This window comes from Hypanus sabinus, chromosome 1, assembly GCF_030144855.1.
Source record: "Hypanus sabinus isolate sHypSab1 chromosome 1, sHypSab1.hap1, whole genome shotgun sequence".
Lineage (NCBI taxonomy): Eukaryota > Metazoa > Chordata > Chondrichthyes > Myliobatiformes > Dasyatidae > Hypanus > Hypanus sabinus.
In genome coordinates, this window is record NC_082706.1 from 9,025,171 (window position 1) to 9,050,683 (window position 25,513).

General features: G+C 41.9%; 2 long non-coding RNA genes across 2 annotated transcripts in view; one reads left to right on the forward strand and one right to left on the reverse strand.

Moving 5' to 3' along the window:
- LOC132391194 (uncharacterized) overlaps nt 1-25,513 on the forward strand; it is a 26,875-nt gene continuing 1,362 nt past the window's right edge. The window contains exons 1-2 of the long non-coding RNA XR_009511118.1: nt 1-1,120; nt 23,322-23,491. This is a non-coding gene — a long non-coding RNA (uncharacterized LOC132391194). The remainder of the gene's footprint in view (nt 1,121-23,321; nt 23,492-25,513) is intronic.
- Nucleotides 20,323-25,513, reverse strand: part of LOC132391197 (uncharacterized) — a 19,271-nt gene continuing 14,080 nt past the window's right edge. Inside the window, exons 2-3 of the long non-coding RNA XR_009511119.1 lie at nt 20,722-20,808; nt 20,323-20,473 (exon numbers count right to left, since the gene is read on the reverse strand). This is a non-coding gene — a long non-coding RNA (uncharacterized LOC132391197). The remainder of the gene's footprint in view (nt 20,474-20,721; nt 20,809-25,513) is intronic.

Sequence of the window (25,513 nt, forward strand, 5' to 3'; positions counted from 1 at the left end):
AGCATCCTAGCTTCTGCAGTATCCAAGACATCTTCAAGGAGGCATCCATCATTATGTTGGATAGCTACTGTACATCAAAGCTGCAGCTGCTAATTACCATCAAACAAACTAAACAGATTTGTGCACCTTACTATGTGACCTAACCTGACAAAGAAATCAGGGAATAATACCGGTCCGGAGGTTTGGGTCTGCAAGGGTAAAGCCGCTGTCGAGCAAGACAAAACCGACTCCCAGCGGTCTGAAATTAACATAACCAACTTGGTAAAATGGCGCTAGTGTACACAATGGATAGAAAATGAACTGGGTCGGGAGGAAGTTGGCGGAAATGTGGAGAAGATAGAATTGACGTTACGTAGGGGTTCCCAACCTGGGATCCTTGGACCTCTCAGGCAATGGTTGGGGTCCATGGCATTAAAAGGCAGCGAATCCCTTATGTTACGTGGTTGGCACCAGCTGTGCGTGTGGTATGGCTGACTTTTTTTTAAAATAAAGACTTGGACAACCGGTGATACCTGGATGTTATATTAGTGGCATAAACTAGATTTAGTAACCACTTTGACGGGAATAATACAAATTCGCTGTTCAGTTACTGCATGATATGTTCCGGTTGAAATGGGCTCGATCGCTTTGGTGTGATTTTTTTGGGCATGTTTTACGGCTTTTATTAATGTTTCCAAGGTCACATCAATTTCTAAGATCGAACTATCTACACAATGCATAAAACTAACGTATCAGTGTGTAGAGCCGAACCAAAAACAAGACGAAATTTGCATTATTAGTGAGATTAAAACAAATTCCATCTCGCCACCCTCTCTCCACAAAGTGGCCCAATGAGGATGAGCGCTCCGGCATCACGTGACTCCCGGCGCCGGCAACCAAGTTATCAACGAACCACGCGAAGTATCAAAGCGAGACATTGACATGTGGGGCGAGCAAAACGATCGCAATTGTAGCTATAATTCCCACCCTTTACCTCTTAAGTACCTATTACCAAGAATCTTTGGCTGCTTACTTTAAGATTCGAAAAAAAAAAGAAATCCACCCATTATACAAGTGAACAGAACATCAACTTTCGTTCAAACATGGTGGTCGCTAGCTACACCGATCAAATTACCTTTCTGTGAGTACTGCACATAAAGCAAGACACCAAGGTGCGGTTCGATTGAACAATTGGAAGCTCGAAGCGATCAGTCTTCTAGAGTTTTGTAACCATGCATACACACAAAAAAAAACACATTGTAACGTGTTTTCCCTCAGCGTCATTAAATAATTACCGATATCATCCTGTCTGTAGATTACCGTCAGACATCGTTGGGAGTATCAAAGGCGATTTTTTAAAGGGTAGCAGCAGCGCCTAATTAAAATTAAGACCAATACACGCGAATGGATGTGTTTTTTTTGCATCCAAATAAACATCCAATCGTTATATCCGAAATCTTTTAGATGCCCACGGAAGGATGATTGAAAGGAATCTATTTAATGTAGGAATTAGAATGGTTAATGGCTTTTCATTTTGTCATTAGTAAATCATATGATAATATATAGGTACATTTAAAATGTCTGTATTCAGGCATTCCTAATCTTTAAAAAGCAGCCCCGCCACCCTTCCGGTGTGATTTAAAAAAAAATCATGTCACTATAATCAAAATAAAAGAAAGATTAAAGCAGTGATATTGTGAAAGGCAAGAACAGGCTTCTACAGTTGGTAAATGGCTAAAAAAAAATCAGGTCAGAATGTGACCAGCGGCCAGAGATCATAAAATCACAGATACAGCACTAAACAGGTCGGTACAAAGCACAATACTAGACCTCCTAGCAGGGAATGAGACCGGGCAGGTGACTGAAGCGTGTGCAGGGGAACACGTTGGATCTCGGGATCATTAATACATTAGTTTCAAAAGAGTTATGGAGGATAGGTCTGGTCTTCAGTTTGAGGTCCCTAATTGGAGAAGGGCTCATTTTGATGGCATCATAAGGGATTTGGCAAGTGCGAATTGGGGCAGGTTGTTTTCTGGCAAAGCTGTGCTTGGTGAGTGAGAGGCTGTCAAGGGTGAAACTTTGAGTGTACAGATTTGCATGTTCCTGTCAGAATAAAAGGCAAGACTAACAGGTCTAGGGAACCTTAGTTTTCAGAAGATACTGAGTCCCCGGTTAGGAAGAAAAAGGTGTATAACTGGTAAAGGCAGCAAGGAATTAATGAGCTACTAGAGGAGTATAAGAAATGCTGGGGAACACTAAGAGGGAAAGCAGGAGGGCTAAAAAAAAGCATGAGGCTGCTCTAGCAGACAAGTTGAAGGAGAATCCTTAGGACTTCTACAGGTATACAGTTTCAAGAGCAAAAGGGTAACGAGGGACAAAATTGGTCCTCTTGCAGATCTGCGTGGCCATGCGTGAATGGAACCAAACGAACTGGTGGGGGGGGGGGTATCTTAAATGAATTTTTGAATGTATTTACTCAAGACACCGACAGAGTCTAGAACTGAGGCAAAACAGCAGTGAGGTAAGTGGATTAGAGAGGAGGGCTTGCTCTCTTGAAGCAAATAAAGGGCCTGACAGGTATTTCCTTGGACCTTGCAGGAGTTGAAGGCAGAAATTGTAGGGGCTCTAGCAAACATAATTAAATTATCCTTAGCTGTGGGTGAGGTGCCAGAGGATTGGAGGATAACCAATATTGTTCTGTTGTTTAAGAAAGGCTCTAAGAATAAACCAGGAAATTATAGGCCGGTACGCTTAATGTCAATAGTGGGAATGTTATTGGAAGATATTCAAAGGAACCAGATTGATAAGTACTTAAATAGACAGAGACTGATTAGGGATAGTCAGCATGGCTTTGTGTGTGGTAGGTCATGTCTAACCAAACTTGTTCAGTTTTTTCAAGGAGGTTACCAGGAAAGTTGATGAAAGAAAGGCAGTGGATACTGTCTACATGGATATTAGCAAGGTCTTTGACAAGGTTGCGCATGGGAGGCTCAGTTGCTTGCCACTCAGGGTGAGGTAGTCAATTGGATTGGACATTGGCTTCTTGATGGTTGCCTCTCTGACTGGCTGCCTGTGACCAGTGGTGTGCTGCAGGGATCAGTGATGGTTTCATTGCTGTTTGTTACCTATATCAAGGATCTGGATCATAATGTGGTAAATTTGACCAACAAGTTTGCAGATGACACCAAGATCAGGGCATAGTGGACAATGAGGGAGGCTATCAACAACCAGCTTCCTTGGATAATGTCCTTTGATAATTTTCAGCTTATCCATCTCCTCCCACCTTTTCTATGCCGAGGTATAATTCCATTCTAGTTATTTTACCCTTCCTTCACTACTTACCTACCTCTCTCTTCACCTATGTACCCAAACCCTCTGGTATTCACCCCCCAACCCCTTGGTATTTACCTACCAGCCACTTTATATAATAGGACACCTTTAATTTTACCAGCCTGCCCTACACAATTTTCTTCCTATTGATTATATAATTTGTGCATTAAAAATAATCTTTGTAAAAGCAGTCCAGTTTATTTCGGGCATCACTAAATACAGTATTTAGCAAAGTAATACTAAAAATTATGGGTGGGTTTGAGATAGAAGGGGAGTTACAGTTGGTAGTTAGTTGATACCAAGGTTAGTAACATTAGTAACATAGAGGGGAGTGTCAACATAACATGTAAGTAGGCACATGTTCCTTCATAAGGGTTGGTTTCATACCTGCCCTATGTCATCACATAAATATTCAATGTGGAGTAAGTGTGTGCAGTGAAAAATAACGAATCCATTATGCCCTGAAAGTGCCATCATGGGTAGATAGGGTGGTAAAGAAGATGTGTTTGCCTCATTGATCAAAGGGATGTATAAAAGAACTGGGAAGTCTTGTTGCATCTGTACAAAATTTTGTTGGACTGCTTTAGCAGGATTTTATTTCAAAGTTCAAAGTAAGTTTTATTATCAAAGTACATATTTGCCACCATAACCCTGAGATTCATTTTCTTAGTAAGAATAGTAACTACAACTTTGTGGGCCGGAGGACCTGTATTGTGCTGTAGGTTTTTTATGTTTCTATGTTTAGGATCAATGAAAGATCACCAGAGTGCAGAAGACAACAAACTTTGCATATGCAAAAATACATAAATAGCAATAAATAATAAGAACATGAGATAAAAAATCCTTAAAGTAAGTTCGGGCTGGCCAGTGGTGTAATGGCATCAGCGTTGGACTTCTGGGCGGGTGGTTCGGATTTCGAATCTGGCCAGGTCCCGGTATCTGCGTGGAAGTAAGTCCTGGCAATATACTTCCATATCTAGCCATGAAAATCCTACGGACAACTACACCATCCATAGAGTCACCATGAGTCGACCACACACAACAACAACAAAGTGAGATCATTGGTTGTGGATCATTTCAACGATGCAGCAAGTGAGCCCCCCCCCCCCCCCCATTCCCTTCTATTCAAGAGTCAGATGGTTGAGGAGTAGTTACTGTTCTCGAACCTGGTGGTGTGAGTCCTGAGGCGCTTGTACCTTTTACCTGATGGTAGCAGTGAGAAAGCAGCTCGGCCTGGATGGTGGGGATCTCTGATGATATATGTTACTTTCCATTCTTTTATTTAAAGATACTGTGCAGAACGAGCCACATCACCCAGCAAATCACCTACAGTATTTAGTGTTAGCCTAATCACAGGACAATTTCCAATGACCAATTAACCTACTAACTGGAACGTCTTTGGACTGTGGGAAGAAACCGGAGCACCCGGAGGAAACCCACCTAACGTACAAATTCCTTACAGACAGCACTGGAGTTGAACCCTGAGCTCCAGGATGCCCCAAACTGTAATAGCATTGCAGGAACCGCTACACTAGCTAGCCAGTGGTGTAGTGACATCGGCACGGACTCCCAGGTGAGTGGTCCCAGTTTTGAATCCAGCCGGCTCCTTGCACACTTTCCATCCATGCTGGGTTGAGCTTTGAGCTAGTGACTCGGCCCCGTAAAAGGACAAAAATACAAAAGAAGCGGCAGGGTTGCCGCCCAATACGCCACAGGGCGCGGAAAGGAACAACAACAACAACAACTGCTATGCTACCGTGAGTATTGGTGAGCAGTTTTGGAATGAGTATTGTGTGCAGCTCTGGCTGCCATCTTACAGAAAGTATGTGGAGGCTTTGAAAGAGGTTGACCAAGATATTGCCTGGACTAGAGAGTAGTGGATACAAGGAGTGGTTCGACAGACATGGGTTGCTTTCTCTGGAGCGTCGGAAGTTAAGGGAGACCTGGTCATAAAGCAATGAGAAAGATAGACAGTGTCTGTTCCCAGGATGGACATCAAATGCTTGTCAAAATGTAAATACCTGCAAGAAAATAAATCTCAAGGCAGAATATGGTGATATATACATACTTTGATAATGAATTTCTTTTGACTTTGAAATACTAGAGTGAAACATTTTAAGGGAGATTTATAAGGTGTTTTTTTCACATAGAAACAATATCAGAATTAGGTTTAGTATTACTGATGTATGTCATGAAATGTGTTGTTATGTGGTGGCAGTGCAGGTCCAAAACATACAAAAAAACTACAAATTAACAATACAAAATATGTATATAAAAACTTCCATTAAATACATAGTGCAAAAAGAGAGCTAAAATAGTGAGTAGGATTCACGGGTTGGTTCTTTGTCCATTGAGGAACCTCCATGCAGAAGGGAAGAATGGTAGGAATCTGGAGTCTGTTGGAAAATAGGTGGGGGCAGGTACGATTGCGATATTTAAGACACATTTAGACGAGCACATGAACAGGAATTGGAGGGATTAGCTTAGTTGATAAAGTTGTATGTTCTATATTCTATGAATCAGATTCAAGACCAATAATGAGCCCATTCTTGTCAGCATCCCATCAGATGACCTGGGGTAGAACATCCCTCAACTATAAATGAGTATAGAAACAGCATTCAGTGTGTACAAGTGTGGCTATGGAATGATTTGCATCTGAGTCCTGTAAATCAGAATCAGAATCAGAATCAGACTTTAATCGCCAAGTACCTGTGCACATACAAGGAATTTACTTCCGGCAGATGTTGTCTCTCTGCTCATAACAGTAATAATGATAAATATAAATGAAAATATAGATTATACATACAAGTGGTGCAATCCAAGTAATAGTTAGCCGACAGTTAACCAGCAGTTAACTGTTCAGCAAAGTGACCACAGTAGGGAAAAAACTCCTCCAGTGCCTATTAGTCTTAGTCTGGAGGGATCTGAAGCGCCTACCAGACGGAAGCATTAGTATTAGTAAATGAGGCCATTAGTATGTGTACAACCTGCAGCTTGAAGTGAATATACTGTGTGAAGTAGAAAGATAAACATCAGCTCTGCGAGCACCACTGGACCGGAGCAGCAAAGTTCAAAGTAAATTTATTATTGAAGAACATATATGTCACCTGTATACTACCCTGTTCACAGTAGAACAAAGAAACACAGTAGAATCAATGAAAAACCTAGCAAAGACTAACGAACAGCCAATAAGTAAAAGAAGGTGAGCTGGGAAAACACATAAATAAATGATAAGAACATGAGTTGAGTCCTTGAAAGTGAGTCTGCAGGTTGTACAATCAGTTCAGAATAGAGGTTGGTGAGTGGTTTAGGAGTCTAATTGTTAAGAGTAATAACTGCTCCTGAACCTGGTGGGGTGGGACCTATGGCTTCTGTACCTCCTTCCCAATGGCAGCAGTAAGAAGAGAGCATGGCGTGGATGGTGGGGGCCCTTGATGGATGGTGCAATGTGGCAGCACGCCTTGTAGATGTGGTCAGTGGTGAGGAGAGCTTTGCCTGTGAATGCCATTACACCAACTAAAGTCCTGTGGTATTTATATGGACCCACTCCCTTTATATCATCATGGGCAACATGTGGGTAAGTTACTTGATTTCTACACACTGTTGCAATTTTATACTGCTTTAAAGTATCTGATCATCATCATTATGTGTCATTTCATACGATGTGAGTGATCATAGTCAGTGGTCACATAACCAGAACTTGTGATATTTACCTACTGCTCATATGACTGTGCACCACCTGCTCCCATTGCTTTACATGACCTGGATTGTGGGGTGTAAGCAGGTGCTACACCTCGCCCTAGGGTGACTTGCAGACTAGCAGAGGGAAAATGTGCCTAACACCTCCTCTAGTAGAGACATATCTTCACCCCCTACCAATGTTCCTTCTAAGTTGTAATGACCAGTGTGAGCAAAAATCTTGTGCTTTGCAATTTTTAGCCCAGTGACAATAAAATGTGCACATTGAACTTTATATATAGAGGTATTCATTTTAACAGCTAGCAAAATACTGTCAGAAAGAACTTTGATCTCCTCAGGGTTTGATCATTTTCATTTTCACAAAACATACACAGCAGGCCTGCAGCAAGTAATGAAGGATTTTCTTGCTAGAGCTTTTGCACACCGTCCATATGTGATTTGCTTACTAAATGATGTTTTAAAAAGCCAAGTTTCCAAATATCACTCCACTTCTTCCCACTTACAAATTCTCCAATAACTTTTGCATCACAACAATACACACAGGTAACATCAGTTTCTGTATTGTACATAAAAATTTCTCATAGCTGCACATTCCTGACCTCATGAGTTTTCGACGTAGCAGTTTCTACTATTTCATTAAATTAGTTCGCTTTAAATGAACTAGCAGTTCTTTTGCGCTTTATGCCCTTTGCTTCTTTGGAATTCGACACAGTGAATCAATAATTTCTTAATAAGTATAAATAAGCCAGTTCTAAAATCTGCAGACAACTCATCACAAACTCCACGTTGTCAACACCATCCGCATCAGAAACCAGAAAGGAAATGTGATTGTGTACGATCATACAATGTACTTAACATGCCAATGAGGCAGAGGCTGACAACTTATTGTGCGCAGTTTAAATTCCTTTGTGTGCTGGTAGCAAAAGATGTGAGCACGTGCACAGCTTAGTTTGAACATTACCTGCCAACCTCTTAAAATATCTAGAGTTCTTTAAAGTGGCTAAAATCTTAAGGAAGTATTTCGTTCAGATTTACTATGGAAGTCTGTGAAACAATACTGACCATCTTGGAATCATTCCTAATCTTTCCTGGGTGAGACCATCTCTGAAGATTTAGCCAAGGCTCAACATATCGATAAAGTTACAAAAGCACACTAACACCTGTTCTTTATTGGAAGTTTGAGGGGATTTGGTATGTCTTGCAAATTTCTAAAGATGGACCGTGGAGAGTATTCTGACTGGTTGCATCCTCACCTGGTGTGGAAGGGCCATTGCACAGGATAAAAGATGGTGCAGAGGGTTGTAACCTCAGCAGGCACCAGCCTCCCCACCATCGATAGCATCTTCAAAAGTTGATCTCTCAAGAAGGCAACATCCATCATTAAGGACCCCCACCACCCAGGACATGCCCTCTTCTCATTACAACCATCAAGGAGGAGGCACAGGAGCTTGAAGACACTCACTATTGTGATAATCTGGCTTCAAACTACTCTGCTGTCCTTGGTGCAGGTTCAGATTCAGATTCAATTATTTATTTATCACATGATCGCACATCACAACATACAGCACAATGCATCATTTGTGTTAGCAACCAACACGAATCAAGGATGTGCTGGGGGCAGCCTGCAAGTGTCACTGCACATTCTGGCACCAACATAGCAAGCCATGTTCAGCAGGACAACAACAGAAGAACAGCAACAAAACAACAAACTAAGTGTCCTGATGCTTGCGTGTTTAATATTTCAATAATAATTAGAGTAATCTGATATATATATATTATTTGATTAAGCATTCTTGTTTATTTAAATAATTAATTAATAGGTTATACGTAAAAATATGTTAATTGCATATGTCATATTACCATGTGATACACATCTCACTTAAAGTAAAACCCGAAACTGCACTCATAATTTCAGGTTCTCATGAGTTTCTTTGAAATAGTTTAATATTTTGAAGTTAGAAAACATAATACAACCTGTGCACATGTGTACAGAAGTCCTCTAACCCCAGTACAGGCCATCATTGGGCTTTCAGTGGACTCTGACTCACAGACATTGAACTTTCAACTTCCCCAATGGACTCATAGATTGGATCTTTGGCCATTAGGTCTCAACTTTTGATTATCCCTCAGGCTTCGATCATTGGTATCAACTCAGGTTTTGCTGATAACAATGCAGGCCTTGAAATCCAGACTTGCTGATGACGAGACCCCAAACACTAGGTCTTGAACTCCAGACCTGCCAATGATGGGACCTCGAGGGCTAAGCTATGAACTCCAGACTTGCCGATGACAGGACTTCAACCTGCAGGCCTTGAACTCTAGACTTGCCAATGACAGGCCTCCAACCTCTTGAAGTCCAAACTTGCCGATGATGAGATCCCAAACACTGGGCCTTGAAATCTGGTCTTTGCTGACTTGTCATTAGAGGGTCACTGGATTTAGTTGTAGATTTGGATTTTAGATGTGGGTTCATAATGTGTTTGGCAATGATCACACCTGGGACTGAGGACCAGCCCTATTATACTGGAGTCTGCCATACCTGCTGAATATGCATTTCCTGTATTCTAACAGGAGGCTCTCTATTGAACATTACTGAATGGTAAAATGTGCATGATATCTACTGTACTCTTCTAACACTTCAAATTTCTTTTTCACCCATCCAATGATATCTACTGAGTGCCCACTTTATTAGGTACATCTTTTCTACCTGGTGTGGTCTTCTGCTGCTGTGGCCCAGCCACTTTCAAGGTTTGACATGATGTGCATTCAGAGATGCTCTTCTGCACACCACTATTGTAACACACGGTTATTTGAGATACTGTCACTTTTCTGTCAGCTTGAACCAGTCTGGCCATTTTCCCCTGACCTCCCATATTAACAAGGTGCTTTCACCCACAGAATTGCTTCTCACTGGATGTTTTACTTTGTTTTTCACACCAGTCTCTGTAACTCTTAGAGACTGTTGTGTGTGACAATCCCAGGAGATCAACAGCTTCTGAGATAGTCTAAACACCCCTGCTGACACCAACAATTATTCCACAGTCAAAGTCACTCAGATCTCATTTCTCCCCCACTCTGATGGTTGGTCTGAACAACAACCGAACCTCTTGACCATGTCTGCATGCTTTTATGCATTGAGTTGCTGCCACGATTGGCTGATTAGATAATTGCATTAACAAACAAACGTACCTCATCAAGAGGCCACTGTGTATATTTTCTTATTTTTGCAAATATGCTCTTTGTAAATATGTAGATACATGAGAAAGGAATCATCTTATTGATATTCTTACTGCTTGGAGCCATAGTTTAAGAGTCCGTCAATAAGGTTTCAGCTCCCTCTCTCAAATTGTCATATAGATCTAGTCTTGAGAACAAGCTAATTTTTCCACCTAATTTTAATTGTGACATCATTCTTAATCAATACAGCAGCTGTATGCCCAAACTCTTTCCATCTCTATTGTCCCTGAGCATTTAGTTGGAATAATTTAGAACCTATGCCATTAATAATGCAACCAAACTGTTGCAATTTATGCCTGTGGTTCAGTGATCTTACCAGTTACATGATGGACATTTATGTGCTTAAAAACAAACAAAAAAAATAATTAATTAAATGTTGCGGTTTTTACTTTGCTTGATTTGTTTTAGTACTGGTTTTGGGGACAGAGAGGGAAGTTAGAGTCACATGAAGGTTTGGGGACAGAGAGGGAAGTTGGGAGTCACATGAAGGCTTGGGGTCAGGGATTTAGGGGAAATTATTGTTCAGTCTGGTGTCTAAGCCTCTGCTCCACATTCAAAGTCTAGCGATGTGAGATTTCATGGTCAGATATTGGGCTGGTGGACAAAGGCTGATGGGCTCCCCACACTCCCCAGGACACGGAGATGTTGGCAGGTTCTGAAGTCTGAGTTCTGTGCGGGCAAGAAAAACAAGGTCTAGTAACTCTCCCTCCCTGTGCTTGCAAATCGATGAGACCAGAGACTTGGCATTGATAACGAGGAATGAAACCTGAATGTTAAATCAGAAGTCTGGATGTGGAGGCCCGTAAGCCGGAGCCCAATCTTGCAAGTCTCAGTGAGTACGCTGGTGAAGTTGAAGGTACGAAGTCTGCAAGTTTGGGTCTGCTGGAGGCTGAAGGCTGAAGATGGCTTCTTGTCCTGGGTTGGGGAACTGTGTATGTGCATGGGTGGCAGGGGGGAATGGAGTTCGTTACAGATTTCAGATTTGAAATTTACTTATAACATGTACACCGAAATACACGGTGAACCAATGTACACCTGGTAAATAAATTTGAATCTTGGCCTCTGCCGTACTTCTAAGTTTATTACTGTTTAAAACCTCCTGTTTCTCCTATTTCTGTGACCACATTTGGAGTTTTGGCGGTTTGTTTTGCTGAGCATGCTCATGATATTTTGTCTTCTGAGGTAACCCTGTGGAGATTAAAAAACTGTTGTTCTTTGTAGAGGAAGTCTGGTCAAATCCTTCCAGACAAGCTAGTGATCCCGAGGATTCAAACATTGCTTTCTCAGGCACTGTTTTATTCAACCAAGAACAAAATACGAACAAATGGAAAAATGCTTAACTTTCAGTTATAATCAGCACACTTATTACAAGATAGATTCAATTAAAATGTTTTCATTTTGTGGGATCATGTGATTCGATGATTATAGTACTGTAAGATGTTATGAGATATGGTTTGTTCTTTCCTGCGGCTGGTCTATAAATCCTTTTGACAATATAATTGTGTGCAGATTTAGATCTATATGCATATTCACGTGCTCCTCAGACAGGAGTTGGTATGTTTCATGACCAACCTCTCAAAACACTTCATCACTGAATTGTCATTGAGGCAGGTTACCATATTCTTCTGAGACAAAGTTCATTTATTATCAAAGAATGTATACTTTATACAACCTTGAGATTCATCTCCTCACAGGCACTGGTATGGTTGAAGCCTGCTGGAAGCGGATGATAGCTCTGACCACCGAAGGGGAAGCTTCTGGATGTCAGTAAACACTCCAGCCTTTTGGTTAGCACTGCTCTTTATATTCATGTTCTCAATAATATTATTTATTTATTTTTTATTATTATCATTATTACTTTATTTTGTATTTGCATAGTTTGCCTTCTGTTGCACGTTGGTTGTTTGTGTGTAGTTTTTCATTGATTTCATTTTCATTTCTACAGTGAATGGCCACAAGGAAATGGACCTCAGGGTGACATATATGTACTTTGATAATAAATTTACTTCAAACGTTGATGTTGTGAAGTGGGTGTAATCATACCACAATAAACATTCTATCTACTTTCTCACAGTCTTTCTCATTCTCTCAAGACAGTTCCTTAAGTTAATCCCTTCCTGCATCTCCCAAATCCAACCCTATCTCTGGACTCTTGAGTTGGAAGCAGGACATCATGAGACTAACCTTCCCAGAAGATGTTGACGGAAAGCTGGCCTGATGTGAAAGTTCTGCAGCTGATAGAAGTGTGTATGTGATATTGCAAGAGGAATGGGTTGGGTAGATGGCCAAAATCTGTTCCTAATGGTAAGTGTATTGAAAACCGAGGAAGCAGGTTGAGTGTGAAGGAAGGACATTTTTACCGGGGATTTAAGGGGTAGGACTCTTACTCAGGGTGGTTGAAATCTGGAACGCCCTGCTGGGGGCAGGGTGGCAGGGGGTGATGGAATCACGAGGCATTTAGACACACAGTTAAACAGGCAAGGCATTGAAGAGTACAGTCCTAATGGGAGTAATGTAGATGGGCCAAAAATTGGCATGGATGTGGTGGATTTTTGTGCTAAAATGATCAGTATGCACAAGGGTAGAAAACTACTCTCTTATTTATTAGTGCAACTGTGTTTGTCTGGTAGGGCTTTCCTCCTTGGTGCATTGTACATGCTTTAAGCAAAAGGGCAGCTAAACCTATGGATCAGCAATATAAAAATCAATTGAGTAACTAGTCCCAAAGGATATTATTCACTGGAAATATAAGACCATAAGATATAGGAGCAGAATTAGCCCATTGAATCTGCTCCTCTATCCCATTGTGGCTGATCCATTTTCCCTCTCAGCCCCAATCTCCTGCCTTCTCCCTGTATCTCTTCATGCCCTGACCAATCAAAATCTATCAACCTCTGCCTTAAATATACCCAGTGACTTGGCCTCCACAGCTGCTTGTGGCAATGAGCTCCACAGATTCACCACTATCTGGCTAAAGAAATTCCTCTATATACCCATTCTAAAGGGATGCCCGTCTTTTCTGAGGCTGTGTCCGCTAGTCTTAAGACTCCCGCTCCATAGAAAGCATCCTCTTCACATCCACTCTATCAAGCCTTTTCACTATTTAATAGGTTTCAATTAGGTCACCCCTCATTCTTCTGAGTTCCAGTGAGCAGAGGCCAGACCCATCAAACACTCATATGACAAGCCTTTTCATGAACCTCCTTTGAAACGTCTTCATAACGACTGTAGCGTTCAGCCTGTGATATAACGGGAGCTGTTTTGACGGAGACTCCAAATTCACATTCAGACTCATTTATCACGTGCACATCAAAGCATACAATGCAATGCATCACTTGTCTTAACAACTAACGAAACCAAAGAATGAGCTGGCGGCAGCCCACAAATCCATCCTTATGAATAAGTCTGAGTTACAACCTCAAAGGAGACCACAGCATAGCGCCATCTTGACCAGAATCATGAGACAGTGGGAGTCTACAACCAGAAATTAATGTTACATTGAAACTCTGGTAATCTGGTACCTATTGGACTTTGGTAGTTTGGGACTAGTGGAACTTCCAGATTATTTCACTGCTTTTCACTTGTGTAGTGGTTACTTGAAAACAAATCAAAACTGCTGAGAGACTGAATACGGAGTTGACACTGTATAGTGCGCTTCCAAATTATCTAAGTTCCAACTGGAAAAAAAGTATGTTTGATCCATTATTATGAAACCATCAAAGACAAGTTATCTTTTAGTGATATTAGAAATAAAGCAAAACAACAAAATAAGTAAAATAAGACCATAAGATATAGGAGCAGAATTAGGCCATTTGGCCCATCAAGTCTGCTCCACCACTCCATCATGACTGATCCATTTTCCCTCTCAGCCCCAATCTCCTGCCTTCTCCCTGTATCCCTTCATGCCCTGACTGATCAAGAAGCTATCAACCTCTACTTTAAATATACCCAATGACTTGGCCTCCACAGCTGCCCGTGACAATGAATTCCACAGCTTCACCACACTCTGGTTGAAGAAATTCCTCTTCATCTCCATTCTGAAAGGACACCCCTCAATTTTGAAGCGTGTCTTCTGGCCTTAGACTCCCTCTCCACATTCACTCTATCAATGCCTTTCAGCATTCAGTAGGTTTCAATAAAATCACCCCCAATTCTTCTGAATTCCAGTGAGTAGAGGCCCAGTGCCATCAAACACTCTTCATGTGACAAGATTTTCAATCCTGGATCAGTTTCATGAACCTCCTTTGAACCCTATCCAATGTCAGCACACCCTTTCTTAGATAAGGGAGTAACTAAGTGAAATATGCAGTCTCTCCTTCTCAACTAGATTAAACGGAGCTCAGACAAAGCAAGAATACATAACCCTACTCATTTGTTCTACCATGGATCAATCCACATGACAGATTACCCATAATAAACAAAATACAATACACACAGACACGGTACTAAATAGTATAATAAAATTTACCAGCAAATACACTGAGTTAAAGGGAGCAGAAAATATACAAGCCCTGCAGGCTCTGGTTCTGGCCAAAGACCTGCCGTTTGTTTCCGACTCCTAGATTCCTAACTCTGGCTCCTGCCCAATGTCTAAGCCTCTGACTCCACATATATTCCAGATCCCTGACTCACATTCAGGACTAATGAATGAGTGGATGCTTGACCATCAGGATTTTGGATTATTGGAGCCTTACCGTACCTGGAATTGAGTATGACCAAGGGGCAGGGGGATCTACAGTATGTTGTACTGGTAAAAATAGTTCCTTCAGGTTGATATTGAAACATTTTAGGCCTTATCTAACCCTTATCTAAGAACGATTGTGCTGACATTGGAAGTGGTCCAGAGGAGGTTCATGAGAATGATCCTGGAATGAAAGGGTTAATGTATGACAAGCATTTGATGGCTTGGGTCTGTACTCAATGGAGTTTAGGAGAATGAGGGGGATCTCATTGAAAGTGATCCAGTATCGATAGGCCTAGATAGAGTGTATGTGGAGAGGATGTTACTTGTAGTGGTGGAGCCTAGGACCAAAGGGTACAGTCTCAGAATTCAAGGAAGCCTAGAGACGAGGAGGAATTTCTTTCGCCAGAGGGTGATGAACCTGTGGAATTCATTGCCATAGATGGTGTGTACAGGCCAGGTCATTGGGTTTATTTAAAGCGGAGTTTGATAGGTTCTTGATTAGTAAGAGTGTCCTTTCTTTCTTAGTCTTCTTGCAATCACACCCTTTCTACAGTGTGGCTAAGATGAATGTACACTCCAGATGTCCTCTAATGTAGTTAAACACAAGAGGTTCTGCAGATGCTGGAAATCCAGAGAAACACACACGAAAGGCTGGAGGAACTTGGCCAGGCAGCATCTATGGAGAGGAAGTAAAGAGTTGATATTTCAACCCTTCATCAGGACTGGAAAGGAAGGAAGCATCTGCTAGAATAGGAAGGTGGGGAGAGAGGAAAGAGTGCAAGCTAGAAGCTGATAGGTATCACCTTCATCTAGATCTATCACATTCTAACTTGTACGTTGTCAAGCCGATATACCTACTTTGATAGTCCATTTACTTTGAACTTTGGACTTATAGGGAACACCACTCTTCCCTTAGCACTCACCAGTTAGTGTGTTTATCCTAGCTTTATTAGTCCTCCAAAAATTTTTAGGATTAAATTCTATCTGCTAATGTTCTGCCTATCTTGCCAGTTCTTCAGTATCATTCTGTAAAAAAATGGTGGTTCTATAAGTAAATAGCAAATACCTTTTGTTGGAATAGTGTGGCTGAAGATCAGTGTTGGAGAACGCACAATTGTTGATATCATTTGTGAGATGTTTTACACTAGAATGCAGGTCCTCCCAGGTTACAGATGCTCAGCTTATGGGCAGAACATGTATACATGTGAGAGTTTGGGAGACTGGATTTACTGGCTGCTGTGAGGCTGCAGGCATCTTCTGCGTGTTGGGAACAGAACATTTTAATCTACCTTCACTCGCTGCAGCCAAGCCACAAGAAATCAGCTAAGCTGAGCTGGGAGTGTTGACTAGACTCACTTGTTCACTGAGTCAGTGAAGCCATTCTTCCTGCACCCGATTACTCTCCCACACACTACCTTTGTTCATTTCCATTTTATGAACTGTTCGGATTAGGAATAGAACTCTAACATGTTGTAGGGACCCTCCAAGAGCACCATAATCTTGTTGTAGGGTTTGAAGGCTTGCATGCCAGAGAGCTGTGTTGGCTGGACTCAGGGCTTTATGCTTTGGCTCTTGGTAGGGTCACCCATGCCAAACAGATCAAAGGGTAGAGTCCAGACTAAGAGTGGTCCACCGGTCCTTCAGGTTCGGGGGTTCAGCTTAGGGCTGACAACCCTGACTGGTCACACAAAATTGCTACAGAAACAGCGATGAAGAAATCTTCTACATCTGAGAGCGATGGTATTCCTGAGTCTCCACCTGGGACTTGCCTGACTGACAGTAGTGAAAACCAAGCTACTGACACGATGAAGGAAGCATGAACACCGCCAGAGATGGAATGTTCATTGCCACCCCAAACACCAGTGATCTAATGGACAGAAGAAAGACCCTGTAAAGTTTTCTAGTGCTAATGAAAAGCCTGCCAGAAAGGCAGAGGTTGAATTTCCTGCTGGCTGTCATGTTAATGTTTTGCATACTATTCAACTTTGATTGTAGCTTGTTTTCAATTGCAAAACTCCATTGTATTCACCAGCATTGAGGAATGAATTTCTTGTTCTCTGTTTTGCAATCTTTGCTGGGGTTTAATTCCCACCACTGTCAGGAGTTAGTACATTGTCTCTGTGACTGTATGGATTTCCTCCAGTGGCTCCGGTTTCCTCCCATGTTCCAAAGATGTATGAGTTAGGGTTAGGATTAGTAAATTGTGGGCGTGCTATGTTGCCCCAACGCATCTTTGGATTATGTTGGCCATTGACGTAAAAGACATATTTCACTGTATGTTTCGGTGTATCTATGACAAATAAATTGAATCAAAATCTCTTTGAATATTTCCACTGAAGTGAATGCCCCATTGTCTGGTGATTATAAGGTTCTGTTCCAGACTTCTTCCTCCACTTGCTTAAGTGTTCTGCTGCATGGCAGGGACAGATAAAACAAGTTTTTACATTTTTAATAGGTCAAAATGATGGTAGCCAAATACTTTCGAAGCGCTTGGCGGACTTGTATCCCAAGGATGACCAGCCCCATCTCTTACAGAATTTGCTGACCATTTCTAATATTTTAACTTTTGTTTAAGTTTGTGGTTTTCACAGGTAGCCTTTCTAAATTGCAGTGAAGTAATATTTACTTCTAATAATTGTTTTAATCTGAAAATCAATAGACATATTTCCTTCTGGGAGGAAAAAGAGTCTAAACTACATAAATATGTTTACCATTTCCTTAAATTACCCTGAACAACAAAGATTTTGCTTCCTGAATACTTTTGGGTGTATCTTATGGATTTTGGGTTGCTGATCATGAAAATCACCATGAAATTTCAAAGTTCAAAAGTACATTTATTATTAAAGAATGTATAAAGTGTGTGTGTGTGTGTGTGTGTGTGTATATATAATTTATATAAAGTATATATAAATTATGCAACCTTGAGAGACCATAAGACCATAAGATATAGGAGCAGAAGTAGGCCATTCGGCCTATCAAGTCTGTTCCACCATTCAGTCGTGGGCTGATCTAATTCTTCCAGTCATCCCTACTCCCCTGCCTTTTCCCCATATCCTTTGATGCCCTGGCTAATCAAGAACTTATCTATCTCTGCCTTAATTACACCCAATGATTTGGCCTCCACAGCTGCTCATGGCAACAAATTCCACAGATTTACCACCCTTTGACTAAAGTGATTTCTCCGTATCTCTGATATAAAGGTACATCACTCAATCCTATAGTTGTGCCCTCTTGTCCTAGACTCCTTTATCATGGGAAATAATCGTCATATCTAATCTGTTCAGGCCTTTTAACATTTGGAATGTTTCTATGAGATCTTAGGCACTAGAATACTACAGCACAGTACAGGCCCTTCAGCCCTTGATGTTGTGCCGACCCCTATATTCCTTAAAAAAAAGTACTAAACCCACACTACCCCATAACCCTCTACTTTACTTTCATCCATGTGCCTGTCCAAGAGGCTCTTAAATACCCCTAATGTTTTAGCCTCCACCACCATTCCTGGCAAGTCATTCCAGGCACCCACAACCCTCTGTGTAAAAACTTATCCCTGATGTCTCCCCTAAATTTCCCTCCCTTAACTTTACCCTCCCTAAACTGGTACTGTATATCCACCCTATCTATGCCTCTCATAATCTTGTAGACCTCTATCAAGTCCCCTCTCATCCTTCTATGCTCCAAAGAGCAAAGTCCCAGCTCTGCTAACCTTGCCTCATAAGACTTGTTTTCCAATCCAGGCAAAATCCTGGTACATCTCCTCTGCACCCTCTTCATAGTTTCCACATCCTTCCTATAATGAGGTGACCAATGTGGTCTCAACAGAGATTTGTAGAGTTGCAACATGCTTTTTAACTTCTTTCCTAACTCCCTATATTCCTTCTTCAGGACCTCATCCCTACCCCTATCTATGTCATTGGTCCCCACGTGGACCACGACATCTGGCTGCTCACCCTCTCTCCTGAGAATACCGAGAACTGGATCAGAGATATTGCAGATGCTGGCATCAGGGAGGCAACAGACCATCTGGGATTCTCGATCTCTCCCACAGAACCTCCTACCTGTCCCCCTAACTATTGAATCCCCTATCACTATTGCTCTCCTCTTTTCTCTCCTTCCTTTCTGAGCTGAGGGTCCAGTCTCGGTGCCAGAGAAGTGACCACTGCAACTTGTCCCTGGTAGGTCGTCCCCACCAACAGTATCTAAAACTGTATACTTGGTGTTGATGGGAACAGCCACAGGGATGCTCTGCTATTTCTGTCTATTCCCCTTCCCTCTCCTGACAGTCACCCGGTTACCTGTCTCCTGAATTTTAGGGGTGACTGCCTCCCTGAAACGCCAATCTATTACTGCCTCTGGCTCCCGAATGATCCGAAGTTCATCCAGCTCCTGCTCCAGTTCCCTAATTCGATTTGACAGGAGCTGCAGCTGGATGCACCTTTTGCAGGTGTAGTCATCAGAGGCAATTGTGTTGTCCCTGGCTTCCCACATCCTACAATCGGAGCACTGGACTGCCCTATCTACTGCCTTCATTACCAACTCCTAAGTTAATTAGATTAATTAAAGAAACTTACCCGGCTTTACCTCACCGGGAGCAAGCTTGTACTTCAGCTCTTCTTGCCAAAGCCTCTGGAGCCAAAGCCTTAAAGTTCCACTTCTTCACTGGCCCACTCACTCACTGGCTGCTCTCCACTCATTCATCCCCCCTCATTCTCCTGAACTTCAGGGAATACAGCCCAAGAGCTGCCAGACTTGCCTCCCACAAAACAAGAGGCCCACAAGAATACAACTTTTTTTAAAAAAGGCTAACACCCAAAGGACAGGGCAGAAAAAAAACAAGTTAAAAAAGAAACAAATCATGCAAATAATAAGGCAAGCATCAGTAATCAGAACAATTCAGGAGGGACGGACAGCAAGGGTATAAATACCACCAGACTAGCCGTGCCCAGGCATCATCCTTGATGAAGATGGCAGAGTCCGTCATACATACTTCAGTTAAAATTGATACCTGTCCTCGGATGGAAGCCCAAGAAGAGTTTATTCATCATGTACACTGGGAAAGCACTAGATTCTTTTTAACTAAGCCTACCATGCACCATTTTTTTTGAAATTGCCTATATTTGTTATTTCAATTCATAATTCAAATCAGAATAACTGATGCTAACATTAGGGAAGATATTTTTATTGGCCCACAAATCCAATAGGTCATCAATGACAGGCAATTTGAAGAACTTTTAGTGGAACCAGGGAAAATCGCGTGTAAGGTATTCAAGGATGTTGTTGAAAATTTTCTTGGCAACTACAGGGCACCAAAGTACTGAAGCTGGTTGACAACATGCTTCAACCGGGAAGTGCAACATGTCACTAAAGATTCATTTCTTGCATTCCCATTTAGACATCGTCCCTGTAAATCTTGCTGCTGTCGGTGACGAGCACAGTGAAAGGTTTCACCAGGACGTTGCGGTTATGGAGAAATGGGATCAGGGCAACTGGAATCCATCAGTCTGGCTGATTATTGTTGGACACTTAACCGAGAAACCTCAGACACTGAGTACAGAAGAAAATCATCAACAAAACATTTTTAGCTTAGTTGAACTGTCAGCAAAGTGTCAGCACTGTTATGAAATTAAACACATTATATTCAAAAAAGTTAATTTCTCATTCTCCGAATTCCTGTGTAGTCTAACATTATATTTGTGTTCAGCTTCAAGCAGGGTATCACAAACAAAAAAAAATTCTGAGGAGGCAACACTTTTGAAAAAAATTGTTCTCTTGTGTTACTTCAGTCATCTTACCAAATCATGTTTTTCAATTTTCTACCTTGTTTTCTTTTCAATGTGCATCCCATGGGGTATGGATATTCCATTTTGTTGTGGAGTGTGCTGTAGAGACAGTTGAATCCAAGATTAGATATACTGGCATTAGAGAGGGTCCAGAGATGATTATTGAGAATGATGCCAGTGAATATTGAAAGGCCTAGAAAGAGTGGATGTTGTTGATCCGTGAGGAGTGGATCCATTTAATTTCTGATCCTTAGGGTTTTTCCGGCAGGCAGGAATAACAAGCAGATTTAATTCCAAGATTTCATTTTTTTTTAAAGAGTACAAGCATGCGTACAAATACTCAGCAAAACAATTAAAGAACTGAGAAATTATGCTGAAGGGAATTAATGCTAAGACAAAAGAATAAAGATGGCACTTTTTAAAAATCTATCACTTTTATAGATAAGATAAAAAGTTCCTTAGATAGAAATTAATTACTTAATAGGCTCAATAATTAAAACAATTACATCACATTGGTAATGTGCTAATACTCAGCCAATGGAAAGTGAGAAACCCTTAGTTTAGCTGCTTTATCGCTTTCCGCCTGTGTGTGATATACAAATCTTATTAAAAGTATTATTTTAAAAAAGCAATGGTTTCCACAGTGTGTTTCCTTCAGTAGGTGAGCCTAGGACAAAGGGGCACACCCTCAGAATACAGGGACGTCCATTTAGAACAGAGATGAGGAGGAATTTCTTTAGCCAGAGGGTGGTGAATCTGTGGAACTCATTGCCACAGATGGCTGTAGAGGCCAAGTCATTGGTTGTATTGTGATGGTTGATAGGTTCTTGATTAGTAAGGATGTCAAAAGTTATGGGGAGAAGGCAAGAGAATGGGGTTGGGAGGGATAATGAATCAGCTATGATGGAATGGTGAGCAGACTGGATGCGCTGGTTGGCCTAATTCTGATCCTATGTCTTATGAGGTGTGTAGATGCCATGCATCTGGGAAAGGGAATTCAAAGACCCTTGAGGAGGTAGCAGGCTGGGTACCTTGGCTCATTGTGATGGAGGGCTAATATTGTGAAATCCACACAAACAAGAGAAAATCTGCAGATGCTGGAGGAACTCAGCAGGCTAGGCCACTGGGAGATCCCGCTTTTTCTGGCGGACAGAGCATAGGTACTCGGTGAAGTGGTCTCACAAACTACGTCAGGTCTATATACAGGAGGCCACACTGGGAGTACCAGATACAGTATATGGCCCTTTCTCGATCTCTCTGTCTCTATCTTTGGAGACAGCTTACCTGGTGATGTCTATTACAAACCCACGGACTCTCATAGCTACTTGTACTGTACCTTTTCCCACCCCGTTACTTGTGAAAATGGCATCCCCTTCTCTCAATTCCTCTGTCTCTGCTGCATCTGCTCTCAGGATGAAAATAAAGGAAATGTACTTCAAAGAAAGGGGCTTCCTTTCCTCCACTGTCAATGCTGCCCTCAACTGCATTCCCTTCCATTTCACACACTTCTCTGCTCTTACCCCATCCATCTGCCACCCTACCAGAGACAGGGCTCCTCTTGTCCTCCTCTACCACCCCACAACCCCCGTGTCCAGCACATAATTCTCCGTAACTTCCACCATCTCCAGCGGGATCCCAACACCAAGCACATCTTTCCCTCCCCTTCCACTTTGTACTTTCCACTGGGATCACTCCCTATGCAACTCCCTTATCCACTCATCCTTCCCCGCTGATCTCCCTCCTGGCACTTATCCTTGCAAGCGGAACAAGTACTACACCTTCCCTACACCTCCTCCCTCACTACCATTCAGAGCCCCAAACAGTCCTTCCATGTGAGGCGACACTTCATCTGTGAGCCTATTGGGGTCATCTACTGTGTCCAGTGCTCCCGGTGTGGCCTCCTGTATGTCGGTGAGACTGACGTAAATTGGAAGACCACTTCACTGAGCACTTACAATCTGTCCACCAGAAAAAGCAGGATCTCCCAGTGGACACCCATTTCAATTCCACTTCCTATTCCCTTTCCGATAAATCTATCTACTGTCACGATGAGGCCACACTCAGGATGGAGGAACAACACCTTATATTCCTTCTGGGTAGCCTCCAACCTGAAGACATGAACATTGATTTTTTGAACTTTCTGGTAATGCACCCCCCCCCCAACTTCACCATTCCCCAACCCCCCGCCTCACCCCTCCTTTCAACCCTATGCCTCATCTTTTTACTCCAGTCCTGCTGAAGGGTCTCAGTCCGAAATGTCGACTGCACGCTTCTCTGTAGATGGTGCCTGGCCTGCTGAGTTCCTCCAGCATCTTGTGTGCATTGCTTGTGAAATCCACACTTTTTTTTGCAATGGAACAGCTTAGGTAGGCTTTTCATATTTTCTCCATTTACTGAAAAAATAATGAACTGTACTTCAAGGGGAATAGACGACTGTTTTTGCATTGAATGAAAACACCTAACAAATGGTCACAGTAGAACAGAGACTGAAACAATAATCAGTGTAAGATTTTGTCAGGAACACTACATTTTGAACACTTAATGTGGAACAGTATGACTGCAGAAACAACTTTGACATTGATTTAAAACAGATTTTCTTTTCTTGTTTTAAGCATACAAGTTTCTTCAGTGGAAGCTGCAATCTGCTTGGCCATACGGAGTTTGGTGAATATTAGCCAGAAGAAAATAATCCACTTCAAGCTGATTTTTTGTTTCCCCAGCTCAGCTGAGGGGCTGCTTATGAGAGCCTCGTGACACTCTTCGCCCGTCATATTTCTAATGTGTGAGTACAAGTATTCATTTAATTGATAACATGATTTCTTTAGATAGCAAAAGCTCTATTTGATTTCATTGTCACATTAGATCAATGCAACTGTGCAAGAGAAAACATCCCTGCCGCACCTCCTCATTTTTAAAAATTATTTTCCTTTTTAATGTTTCCCCTGCTGATATTTTTTTATTCTTGAACTTTAAATATCCTATGCTACATTTCCTTCAGTCCCCCTGTCCATAAGACCTTAGGACATTTATTTACTGAGATACAGTGTGGAATAGGCCCTTCGAACCAGGAATCTCTGATTTAATCATGGGACAATTTACAATGACCAATTACCCTACCAACCAGTACGTGTTTGGACTGTGGGAGGAACCCCGAGCACCCAGAGGAAACCCACGTGGTCACAGAGAAAACGTACGAACTCCTTGCAGGCAGTGGCGGGAATTGAACCCATGTCGCCTGTACTGTAAAGTGTTGTGCTAACCTCTATGCTACCATAGGAGCAGAATTAGGCCATTTGCCCCATACCCTATGCTCCACCATTCTATCATGGCTGATTTATTATCCCTTTCAACCCAATTCTCCTAGCTTCTCCCCATAACCTTTGACACCCTTACTAATCAAGAACCTATCAATCTCCACTTTAGATATATCAAATGACTTCTTCTCCACAGCTGTCTGTGACAATGAATTCCACAGAGTACCAAACTCTGACTAAAAATATTACTCCTCATCTTTGTTCTAAAGGGATGTCTCTCTATTCTGAGGTTGTAGCCTCTGGTCCTAGACTCCTCCATTATAGGAAACATCCTCTGCACATATCTTGGTTTTTTAATGTTTGAAAGGTTTCAGTGGAGTTCCCTTCCCCCCCACCCCAAACTTCTAAATTCCAGTGAGTATAGGCGCAGAGCCATCAAACACTCCTCATATGTTAACCCTTCAGTTCCTAGGATCATTCTCATGAACCTTCTCTGGAGCCTCAGTGCCAGGACACCCTTTCTTAGATAAGGGGCCCAAAACTGCTCACAATACTCCAAGTGCGTTCTGACCAATGTCTTATAAAGCTATGTTGAAAACAAAATGTGCTCAAAAGCCTCATCCATGAATTTATTCCTTCTCATAGTTTCAAAGCTACAAAATATCCCAGCTCCAGATTCAAAAATCAATACATATTGATAGATTTTTGAATCCTTTCTGGCTTTTCCTGATCCTTAATTTCTTTCATAGCATCTTTCACTTTATTCTTGGTTGACTCTATAGCCAGCCAGATTTCTTAATACAATAAAACTCTGTTCTTCCAGCTCAGGGATCATCAAGGCTGATCCATTTCCCTCTTAACCCCATTTTCCTGCCTTCCTTTCTCCCTATAACATTTCATGCCTTGACTAACCAAGAACTTATCTGCCTTAAATGCATCCAGTGACTTAGCCTCCACAGCTATCTGTGGCAATGAATTCCACAGATTTACTACCCTCTAGCTAAAAAAATTCCTCTTCATCTCTGTTCTAAACAGTTCTATCCCTCTATTCTGAGGCTGTGCCCTCTGGTCCTAGACACCCCCGCCAAAGGAAACATCCTCTTCATGTGTGTGTGTGAGTGTGCAAAGGAAACATCCTCTTCATGTGTGTGTGTGAGTGTGTGTGTGTGTGTGTGTGTGTGTGTGTGTGTGTGTGTGTGTGTGTGTGTGTGTGTGTGTGTGTGTGTGTGTGTGTGTGTGTGTGTGTGTGTGTTTAATGTCTTACCATAAGCAATGTCTTCTTTCATCAGACAGACAAGATGTCATGGAAGCACTGAATGCGGCTCTCCAGATACGGTCTTTCCAACATCTCATACTGTTGTAGCAAGGCTTTGCTGTTTTACTACTCCATCTCCCTGCCAATAAACACCCAAAACGATGACTGTTTACTCCTCTCCATAGGTACTGCCTATCTTGTCGAGTTCCTCAGCATTGCAGTTGGTCTGGGAACAATCAGGGTCCATGATATTCAGAACACAACCTTGGGGCAGATAGGCTGTTCTGTAAAGTTG